Source organism: Cervus canadensis, chromosome 3, assembly GCF_019320065.1.
Source record: "Cervus canadensis isolate Bull #8, Minnesota chromosome 3, ASM1932006v1, whole genome shotgun sequence".
Taxonomy (NCBI): domain Eukaryota; kingdom Metazoa; phylum Chordata; class Mammalia; order Artiodactyla; family Cervidae; genus Cervus; species Cervus canadensis.
In genome coordinates this window covers 87,861,130-87,869,916 of record NC_057388.1, presented here as the reverse complement: position 1 = coordinate 87,869,916, position 8,787 = coordinate 87,861,130, and the positions used below count along the sequence as shown (strand labels likewise).

General features: G+C 46.8%; 1 non-coding gene across 1 annotated transcript; it reads right to left on the bottom strand.

Annotated features, from left to right (window-relative positions):
- Window positions 1–1,517: 1,517 nt before the first annotated feature.
- TRNAP-AGG lies at window positions 1,518–1,589 on the bottom strand. Its single transcript has one exon. It is a non-coding gene; the product is annotated as a tRNA-Pro (tRNA).
- Between the last annotated feature and the right edge of the window lie 7,198 nt (window positions 1,590–8,787).

The following is an 8,787-nucleotide window of genomic DNA, read 5'->3' as shown; positions in this document are numbered from 1 at the left end:
GCTGTGTCTGCCAATTCTTCCTTATGATGGATTGCTTTCTTGTCTAGCTTTTAATATTTTATTGTGAATTCTCTTTCAGTAGGTGACTTGTCACTTTTTAGTGAGATTTCCATTTATTTAGTGAGATATACCTTGGGTTATGAAACATGCTTGAAGAGCTCTTTCCTGCTTTCTGTGGCTGTGTGGTATTCCTAGGGATTCCTGTGGTGTTCCTTTGTGGTATTCCCAGGGAGTCCTGTGGTATTCCTAGGGATTTTCCTAAACTAATTTATATTTAATTTCTTGGCTTCAGGATTCAGCATCATGCAGATAAACCCAGAGGCAACACAAGCATCTTCTCAGGCTTGAACTTCAGTTTCTCGGAGTTGACTTATATTTCTCCCCCTTTTTTCTCTGCTTCCTTCAACTAGAGTGTGCCATTTTTAGTCTTTCTGCCATGGATAAGGTAGATCTTCGATGTTCTAAACTTTAATGCAGAGGGTTCAGTCCCAGCTCTTTGTCTCTGCTGGGCTGAGGGGACATTGCCTAGAATTGAAAGCAATATATCTGTTATCTGTGTCAAATGAACCATGGGCTCCTGTGATAGCTCTTTTCCTTCTTCCCATCTCCCTTCTTTGTTTTGTATTCCTTTTTTTTTTTTTTTTTCTCCTACTTTTTGGCCACACAGTGCCGTATATGGGATCTTAGTTCTCTGACCAGGGATTAGAAGCAGAATTAGAAGCAGAATCTTAACCACTGGATTGCCAGGGAAGTCCCTTGCATTCCTTTTTAAATTCTAATATCTGGAAATTTCAAAGTCAATTTTGCAATTGTTCATACTTTAATTTTTAAATTCTGTTTTAGGCAATATTTCTGTGTGTGTTTTAGGGAACACTAGGTGAAGGGAGAGCTACGTTAGTTCAGTCTGTCATGTTGTCAGAATTTCCTTTCTAGATTCTCTTTACCTTTAGTAGCATTCCTAACAATCCCTGTCTGTAAGGTACATTATAGTTTGCAAAGGGCTTTCACATACAGTTTCTGATTTAATCCTTCCGACTTTGAGAAATGAATATTATTGTTCCCATTTTACCAAGAGGAAAGCTGAGATTCCAAATTGCAACTTTGATCCTAGCTTTTGAACTTTGAAGCCAGTGTACTTCATAGCTTGGATTTTGCGTGGCGGGTTTGCCTTTTCTTGACCTCCAACTCAGACCCACTCCTCAGTCCTGACCCCCTGCTCTTTCTCTGAGGCTGAGGCTTTCTGCCTAACACAAGGCAACATTTTGGCCCTATAACCTTCTCAGGTTCAGCACCTAGAGCTGTGACAATCTCCTTCTGCTTGGCTTGGCCTCAGTGGGAATAACGAGGTATATACAGGACATGGCTAGTGGGGAAATTGACTGGCAGCTTGTCCTGAGTCCTTTATTCACTCACCACTGGATCATCTCTGCTTCTAACTTTAGAAAAGGCAGGCAGTGTATACTTGTGTGTGTGGTGGGGAAAAGGGAATGGAAAAAAAGAAAAATCCAGGAAAAACAGGGCTCGTCCGGGATTTGAACCCGGGACCTCTCGCACCCTAAGCGAGAATCATACCCCTAGACCAACGAGCCACTGATGGTCATCCTCTGCCAGATGTGCCTTCTCTGCCACCTCAGCAGCAGCCACAGTCTGTGGTTCCTGGAAGAGTCTTTTCGTCCAGGCTGGCTCCCAGCCCAGGCCGGCTCCACTCCAGCAGGCCTCACCCCTCAGCGCTCTCCACTCCCCACCAGCCCACTGCGGGGACTGTTCCATCTTCCCTGTGACCATCCAGCTCCGCCGCAGGCTGCCAATTGTTCATGGGGTGCTGCTGGGGAAGGCAGAGAAGGGGCCAGGCTCCCCCAGCTCCCCTTGTGAGAAGCCCAGGGCTGAGGGGAGCCAGTCGGGTATCTCCTGCACCCGGATCGAACCATTCTTCTTTCTTATCTCATGATCAGACCACCAGAAAATATCCTCCGAACTCATCAGCCTCCTAGATGGGGACTGAGAAGCCTGTCCTAGATCACCCTTGATTGGGTGATAGTTGCTAAATGACTCAATTTCTTCATCTGTCAATTGGGGAAGGAACACCTGCGCTGTCTCACAGGGTCATTTGAGGATCAGGTGAGAAAACATAGGTGAAAGCACTCTACAGGGACTTCCCTGGTGGTCCAGAGGTTACCACTCCCCCTTCCAGTGCAGAAGGTGGGGGTTTGATCCCTAGTCAGGGAGCTAAGATCCCGCATGTCTGGTAGCCAAAAAGCCAAAACGTAGAACAGAAACAATAATTGTAACAAATTCAATAGACTTAAAAAAGAAAGAAAGTACGCTGCAAACTGTTAAGTGCTGGAAAAGGAAAGGAGTTATGATGATGTAATCTGAGGGCAGGGGAAAAAATACGCACTAGGAGAGCTGCCACTTAATGCTTACGGTGGCTGAGTGGTGTGATCTGCGCTTTACAGCTCTTACTTAACTTCATGGCAGCCTTGTGAGATAGCTGTCACCCCACTGTAAGAAAATGAAACCTGGCAAAATTCAGCTTACAAGGATCACATTTATCTGAATCCAAAGCCTGTTTTAAACGCAGTACACACGCTACCCAGACATTCTAGAAAACCAAAAATGAGAATACATTCTGTAAATATACACACTCCCTCCCTCACCCAGGCCTGCCCTGTTCATCCCGTCCAGGGAGGCTGCAGGGACAGCTGGCCCATCAGCTAAGGGTGGGGTTCTTCAAGTTGGGGTTCCCCAAATGAGAGAGAGGGAGGAGGTCACCCCTCTAGAAACTGGGGCCCTGGTCAGAGACTCAGGAGGCTCTGCCACGGCACCACACCCATCACATCCCAGGACACTTGCTTCCAGGGGCGTCTGCCCCCTAGGAGGCTGGGAGCTTCTGGGGGGACAAAGATCTTTCTTATTGATCTCTGGATCTAGGCTGGCATCTGGCACTCGGCAATCCTGCTGACAAAACAAACAACTCCCAAGCACTTCTGTGTGCCTGGTCTTCGGTAAGCACTCTATCAGATTAATCTCATTTCACCCTCACAGCACAGTTGCTGCTGTAGATATCTCTCAGCAAATGACTGGAATAAAAGAGTGCAAAAATGAAGAAAGGAAGTCAGGAGTGTACACAAAAAACCCACCAGGGGCAACAGATACTCACTTGGATCGAGGTAAAAACCATAAGCCTAAAGAAACCCTTTCCACCCTCCACGCAAAAATAGGCTTCCTAATAAACCAACCCCTTCTCTTGGATAGGAGGAAGAATGGTTCTCACTTTAGAGAACGGATTGGCCAACATTCCTTTGTACCCAGGGGATCAAGTTTTATTATCTCCATCCAGGAGTGTCTGGACCAGACGACTGACTCAGCTAACTAGTCATGGCCAGAGAGAAAAGCAACAGCTCATCTATTCTCAAACCAAAGGGACTTTTTTGGGTAATTGTTCCCCAGCTTCAAACTGGCTTATAAATAAAAGCTACTCAACGCGTCATTCCATTACCTCAGTATGCATTCCCTAATTGTTTTTGTCGCTGGGTGTGCCAGGGAGTGAGGTGGCTCCTAGTAAGGGCTCCAGGGGGACTTTGCAGAGAATGTTTCAGGGCTGAGACTGGGGTTGGGCCCCAGCCCGGGCGTCTCTCTGGGGGTGTTGATGGAATTTGAGGCCGGATCCTTCTCAGTGTGGGCGGTCTCAAGCAATGTCCTGCCTAGTCAATACCAGTAAACCCTTCTTTGCCCAGAGCCCTAGGACACTCTCTTCCCACCCCACACTTCCCTGGTGCTTCCCTGGGCCACCCCTGATGGCTCAGACGGTAAAGAATCTGCCTACAAAGCAGGAGATCTGTGTTCAATCCCTGGGTTGGAAAGATCCCCTGGAGAAGGGAATAGCTACCCACTCTAGTATTCTTGGATAGCTACCCACTCCAGTATTCTTGAGGCTTCCCTGGTAACTCTCAGATGGTATAGAATCTGCCCACAATGTGGGGGATCTGGGTTCAATACCTGGGTCAGGAAGGTCCCCTGGAGAAGGGAATGGCAACCCACTCTAGTATTCTTGCCTGGGAAATCCCATGGACAGAGGAGCCTGGCAGGCTACAGTCTATGGTGTCACACACAGTCAGACACGACTGAACATGAAATATGTTTTAGCAGTTTTAGCTTCTTTGCCAAGAGCCGTAAGACACCCTTCCCCCACCCCCACACTTCCAAATGCCTCCAAGACGGTGGGGTCAGGGAGAGGATTGCTTTCCTGGTGGCAATCCGTTGGCATCTACCATGCGTTGTTTTCCAAAGTGACTCTTGGCCTGGCTCTAGGCCGTTGGAGTTCAGGCCCTCAGTGACTCATTTGTCTCTGCATTTCAAGGCCAGCAAATGAAATTCTCTTGGGGTGGGGGTAGGGGATGGGGGGTGGTTTCTGTCCTTTCCTCCCAGATATGAGGGTGGCATTTGTTCAAGTAAACCTTGGATGATTTCTCATTTTCAAAAGAGCGTGTGTGAACCTTTCCCTTATCTCACCACTTCTCTGGAGAGTGACCGGTCAGTATTTAACAGACAACATTGTCACAACACATCATTTCAAGCTCGTTGTCACCCCCTCCGCAGGAAAAAAACAGCAAAAGGCAAACACTGGTTGCTTCTGGAGAGGGGAATTGGGAGCCTGGGTGGGAAAGAAATGTATTGTTCACTGTATATTCTTTTGTACTTTTTGAATTTTGAGCCCCGGGCATATACAACCCACTTGAAACAGGAATTAAATGATAAAAAACCAAGCGGAGATGATTCAAGCCTCCAGAGAGTTGAAATGTCCTGTGGATCAGAGCAGCCTGGCAGAGCTGGTATTTGGCCCCCCGGGGAATGGTTCTGGTTTATGTCCAGTTCTGAATCATGCCTTGTGTGGAGCCCATACTGAAGGTACTAGTCAGCAGTAGACCCAGGCCAGTGAAACTGGTAGTTGTGCTACTCAGGAATGTTGTTAAGGACCTTGTTTATTATGTTAGACGGATGTCTCCTCCGTGAACCCCCCTCTTTGCCTCTCATAATCTGAAGAATGGTTGGTTTGTGTTTGCTTTCCGGACATTTAATTTTGTAAATGGGGCCACTGGGGAAGCATGAATGTGTGGTCCATCAGTAGCGAGCTCCCAGAGTAGTTGTGTTTCAATCTCGCCCCTGACTCCTGAACTTGCTTCTGTTGTTTCTCTCGCTCTCTTTTTTTTTTTTTGCTTTCACATTTGATTAATAATTTCTCATTTATCCTATATAATTCTGTAAGCCCTCCTTAAACTATCTCTGGAAAAGGTGGGAGTATATATGAATACACTACTAAGGACAGTAGGGGGATAAAAACCCTGAAACAAATTGGAAAATCTCGTCTTTCACTAGGACTTTCTTTCTTTCTTTTTCATTTATTTTTATTAGTTGGAGGCTGATTACTTTACAATATTGTAGTGGTTTTTGCCATACATTGACATGAATCAGCCATGGATTTACATGTGTTCCCCATCCCGATCCCCCCTCCCTCTTTCTTTCTTTCTTTTTTTCTGGATAATTAGAAGTACCAGAAAAACATAATTTCTCTTGACTGTTTTCCATTTGGTTCTGGGCATTTATAAGCTCAACGTGAAACCACTGGTTCTCAATTGGAGGGGAGAGGAGCAGGGGGGCAATTTTGCCTCTCGGGGGGCCACTTGTGTCTGGAGACATGACTGGTTTTTATCACGGGGGTGACGGTGGTGCTTTTATCACCCAGAGGCCAGGGATGCTGTTAAACATCTTCCATTGAACAAGACAACCACCCAACACCGATCCCCCCAGATCATCTGATCCAATGTGGCAGTAGTGCTGAGGCTGAGAAAACCCTGGTCTAAATGTACCTAACGTGATATTCTATGAAGCCTCAGTGTATTGTCATGTTCCTAAATTAATAAAGTAACTCTAAATCTGATAATGGCACAATATTATATATTAAATATACAGTTGCCCTTTAAATATACAAGGGCATTGGTAAGGACCCCCTGCAGACACCCAAATCCTCTGATGTTCAAGTCCCTTATATATAATAGCATAGTGCTTGCATATAATCTCACACATTCTTTTGGATACTTGAAATTATCTCTAGATTACTAACAATACCTAATACTTATAATACCTTGTAAGTAGTTATAAATACAATGTAAATGCTATGTGAATAGTTGCCTGCATAAGGCAATGTTAAGTTTTGGGTTTTGGAATTTTCTGGAATTTTTAAATATTTTGGTTGACCCTTGAAGAAGTGGAGGGTCCACCGTACCTAAAACGTCTCGTTTTTATATCATTACCCTTCTCCTTTACCACTTGTCCTCTCCTTAAAATCTCCCTCCTCCTACTCCATGGCTTCAATGACTGGAAATTTTTTATCCCTTGCCAGTGAGACTCTATGCTTGAGTAAGGCTCGGTTGGCCTGAGCCCCACAGGGGCATCTGCCTCCTTTTAACTGTGGCTGGGTTGCCCTTAGCTGGGGCGCATTGCCCCATCTTCTGATGTGGGGTGGAATAGAGAGGAAGACACTGTCTGGGAAGTTGTCAGGACAGTAGTGGGAGAGACTAAAGATGTAGCCACTTGGCCTGAGGAGTGGGAGTAAGAGGCCTGGGTGTCTCTTACCCTTAACGGCTGGACTGACAGCCCAAGCCCAGGGGCTACCCTCACGGGCTCCTGTCAGAACCAATTGTAGAGGTGGGCACCTCAGCAGAGCCCTGCTGACAGCTGAGGTGACTAAGTCCACTCAGCCCAGGCTGACACATTGCCACTTGCCCTGTCCAGGGATGGGCACTTAAAACACTCCCTTCAGGGGGGCCTCTGCCCCTGGTCTTAAGGACCCAGGGCATGGAATGTGCCAACTTGGGCAATCTAGTGGGAACCAACTGGCCTTGCAATTCCTGGACAGTTAGCTGGCTTTCACCAGGAACCTCTGCGAGGAATCCTACCTGTGGGTGAGCGTCTGTGTGGAGCGTGTATGTGTGTCATGCACACGTGTCCCTGTGTGCCTAGAAATGTCAGCCTTTCAGAAATGGCTGACGTGTCTCCATCTAATATTTCTAGTTCAGGATTCAAGGGACAGATTTTCATCCTAAAGTGTGGTTTTCTGGGAGTTTCAACTAGAGAAGCTGAAGTCTTTGTTCAACTTGTCTAACTTGGAAGGAATCAAACATAAACTCTTTCTCTCCTGCAGGTAGCAGCCTACATCTCTGCTGAGCTTTCAGACTTCCAGCTCTTGCCTTTTGCTGGGCTCCTTGGAGATTCCTTCAGGCATAGCTCAGCAGTCATCTTAGGATTTGAGGGGAGTTTATATGCAGCTTTGAAGGCTTCTCCTTTCATGGCTTCCTTCATTCCCAGAAACTCACCTTCAATTTCCGGCTGCTCTGGAGTCCCAAGCTCTGTTTTGTGACTCTCCAAGTCAATATAGGCTGGACTTTTTGCTTGAGGAGTCCTAGCTGGTCCTTGCCCTTTAGGTGGTGATTGTCCTTAGGAAAAATCCATTTGAATGTAGATGGTAGGTGGTTCCTTTCACTCAAGGGTTGAGTCCCCTTTAGTTTCTGCCTGTTTTGAGGGTACTTTATAGTGCTTTCAAATAGGTTTTTTTTTTTCACATTTTGTCCAGAGGTTATAACTTTTATCTATGATGGGATTCATCTGATCCAAATGACTGCCGTTACTGGACCATCCTTTCACTTTTAACTTATCTATATATCTATAGTCATTGTTATCTATAGATCTATAGTCTACTGAGGTTTGGAAGAAGATACACTCATAAAGGCTGAAGTGTAGTGTTGAGTATAAGTGCAAGCAGAGCTTAAAGTATTTTATTTATTTTGGCCACTCCATGTTGCACGCAGGATCTTAGTTTCCCAACCAGGGATCACACCCATGCCCCTTGCAGTGGAAGTGCGGAGTCTTAACCACTAGACCACCAGGGAAGTCCCCAAGCAGAGTTTAGAGTGGAGCTGGGGTCACTGGGGTGGGCGTCTCAGCAAATCAGACTAAGAGCTGGGCAGGTCTGGGATGGGCAGACAGGAAGAAGTCTGGCAGCTTAGGCACTGCTGAGTTAACGGCAGGGGCAGGTGTGAACATGGTATGAGAGGAACCACAGCACACCAACCCGGACCTGGCTGGGGGAGTTCTGAGCAGGAAAGTTTTCGTCTCTGGGAAGACTTGCCGTGAAGACACTGGCAGCCTGGGATGCCTTAGACCTCTGGGCACTGTCAAGTTGCCCCTGGACTGTTCCATGAAGGCTGTTTAAGAACACTCTCCACCCCCTACCCCTTCCTGCAGCCTTAGGCTGGCTGAGCCCAAGACCCCTGGAGAGGGAGACTTAGGGGGCACCTTCCACAATGGGGCAGATGGCGTGCATACACCTACAGAGATGTAGTAGTGCCTGAAGCCAAACGAAGAGGCTTGCCTTCAACAGTTCCACTCAAAGGGAAAAAGAGTGGTGGAAGGGTCTTCATTATATATGGGTCAGCATCTCCCTAGTGAGTCCACTCTTATTCATTCCAGCCCGCAGCATAGCATGTCTGGATTCTGTGAGCCCAATCTTTTATCCTCTGAAGAACACACAATCGGCTTTGAAGCCACAAAAGGTTTAGGTGGGGGTTTGGGGTCTCTAATCTCAAACTTTGTCCTTAGGAGGCTTAGGATCAGTACTGATCTTTCAGGGAGCCCCAAAGTGGCTTTGAAGGAGAGGGTCTTTGGCAGGGTGGGGGAGGAGAGGTGGGGGATGATGATCTATAAGAGGAATCAGAGGGGGTGGGGGACATC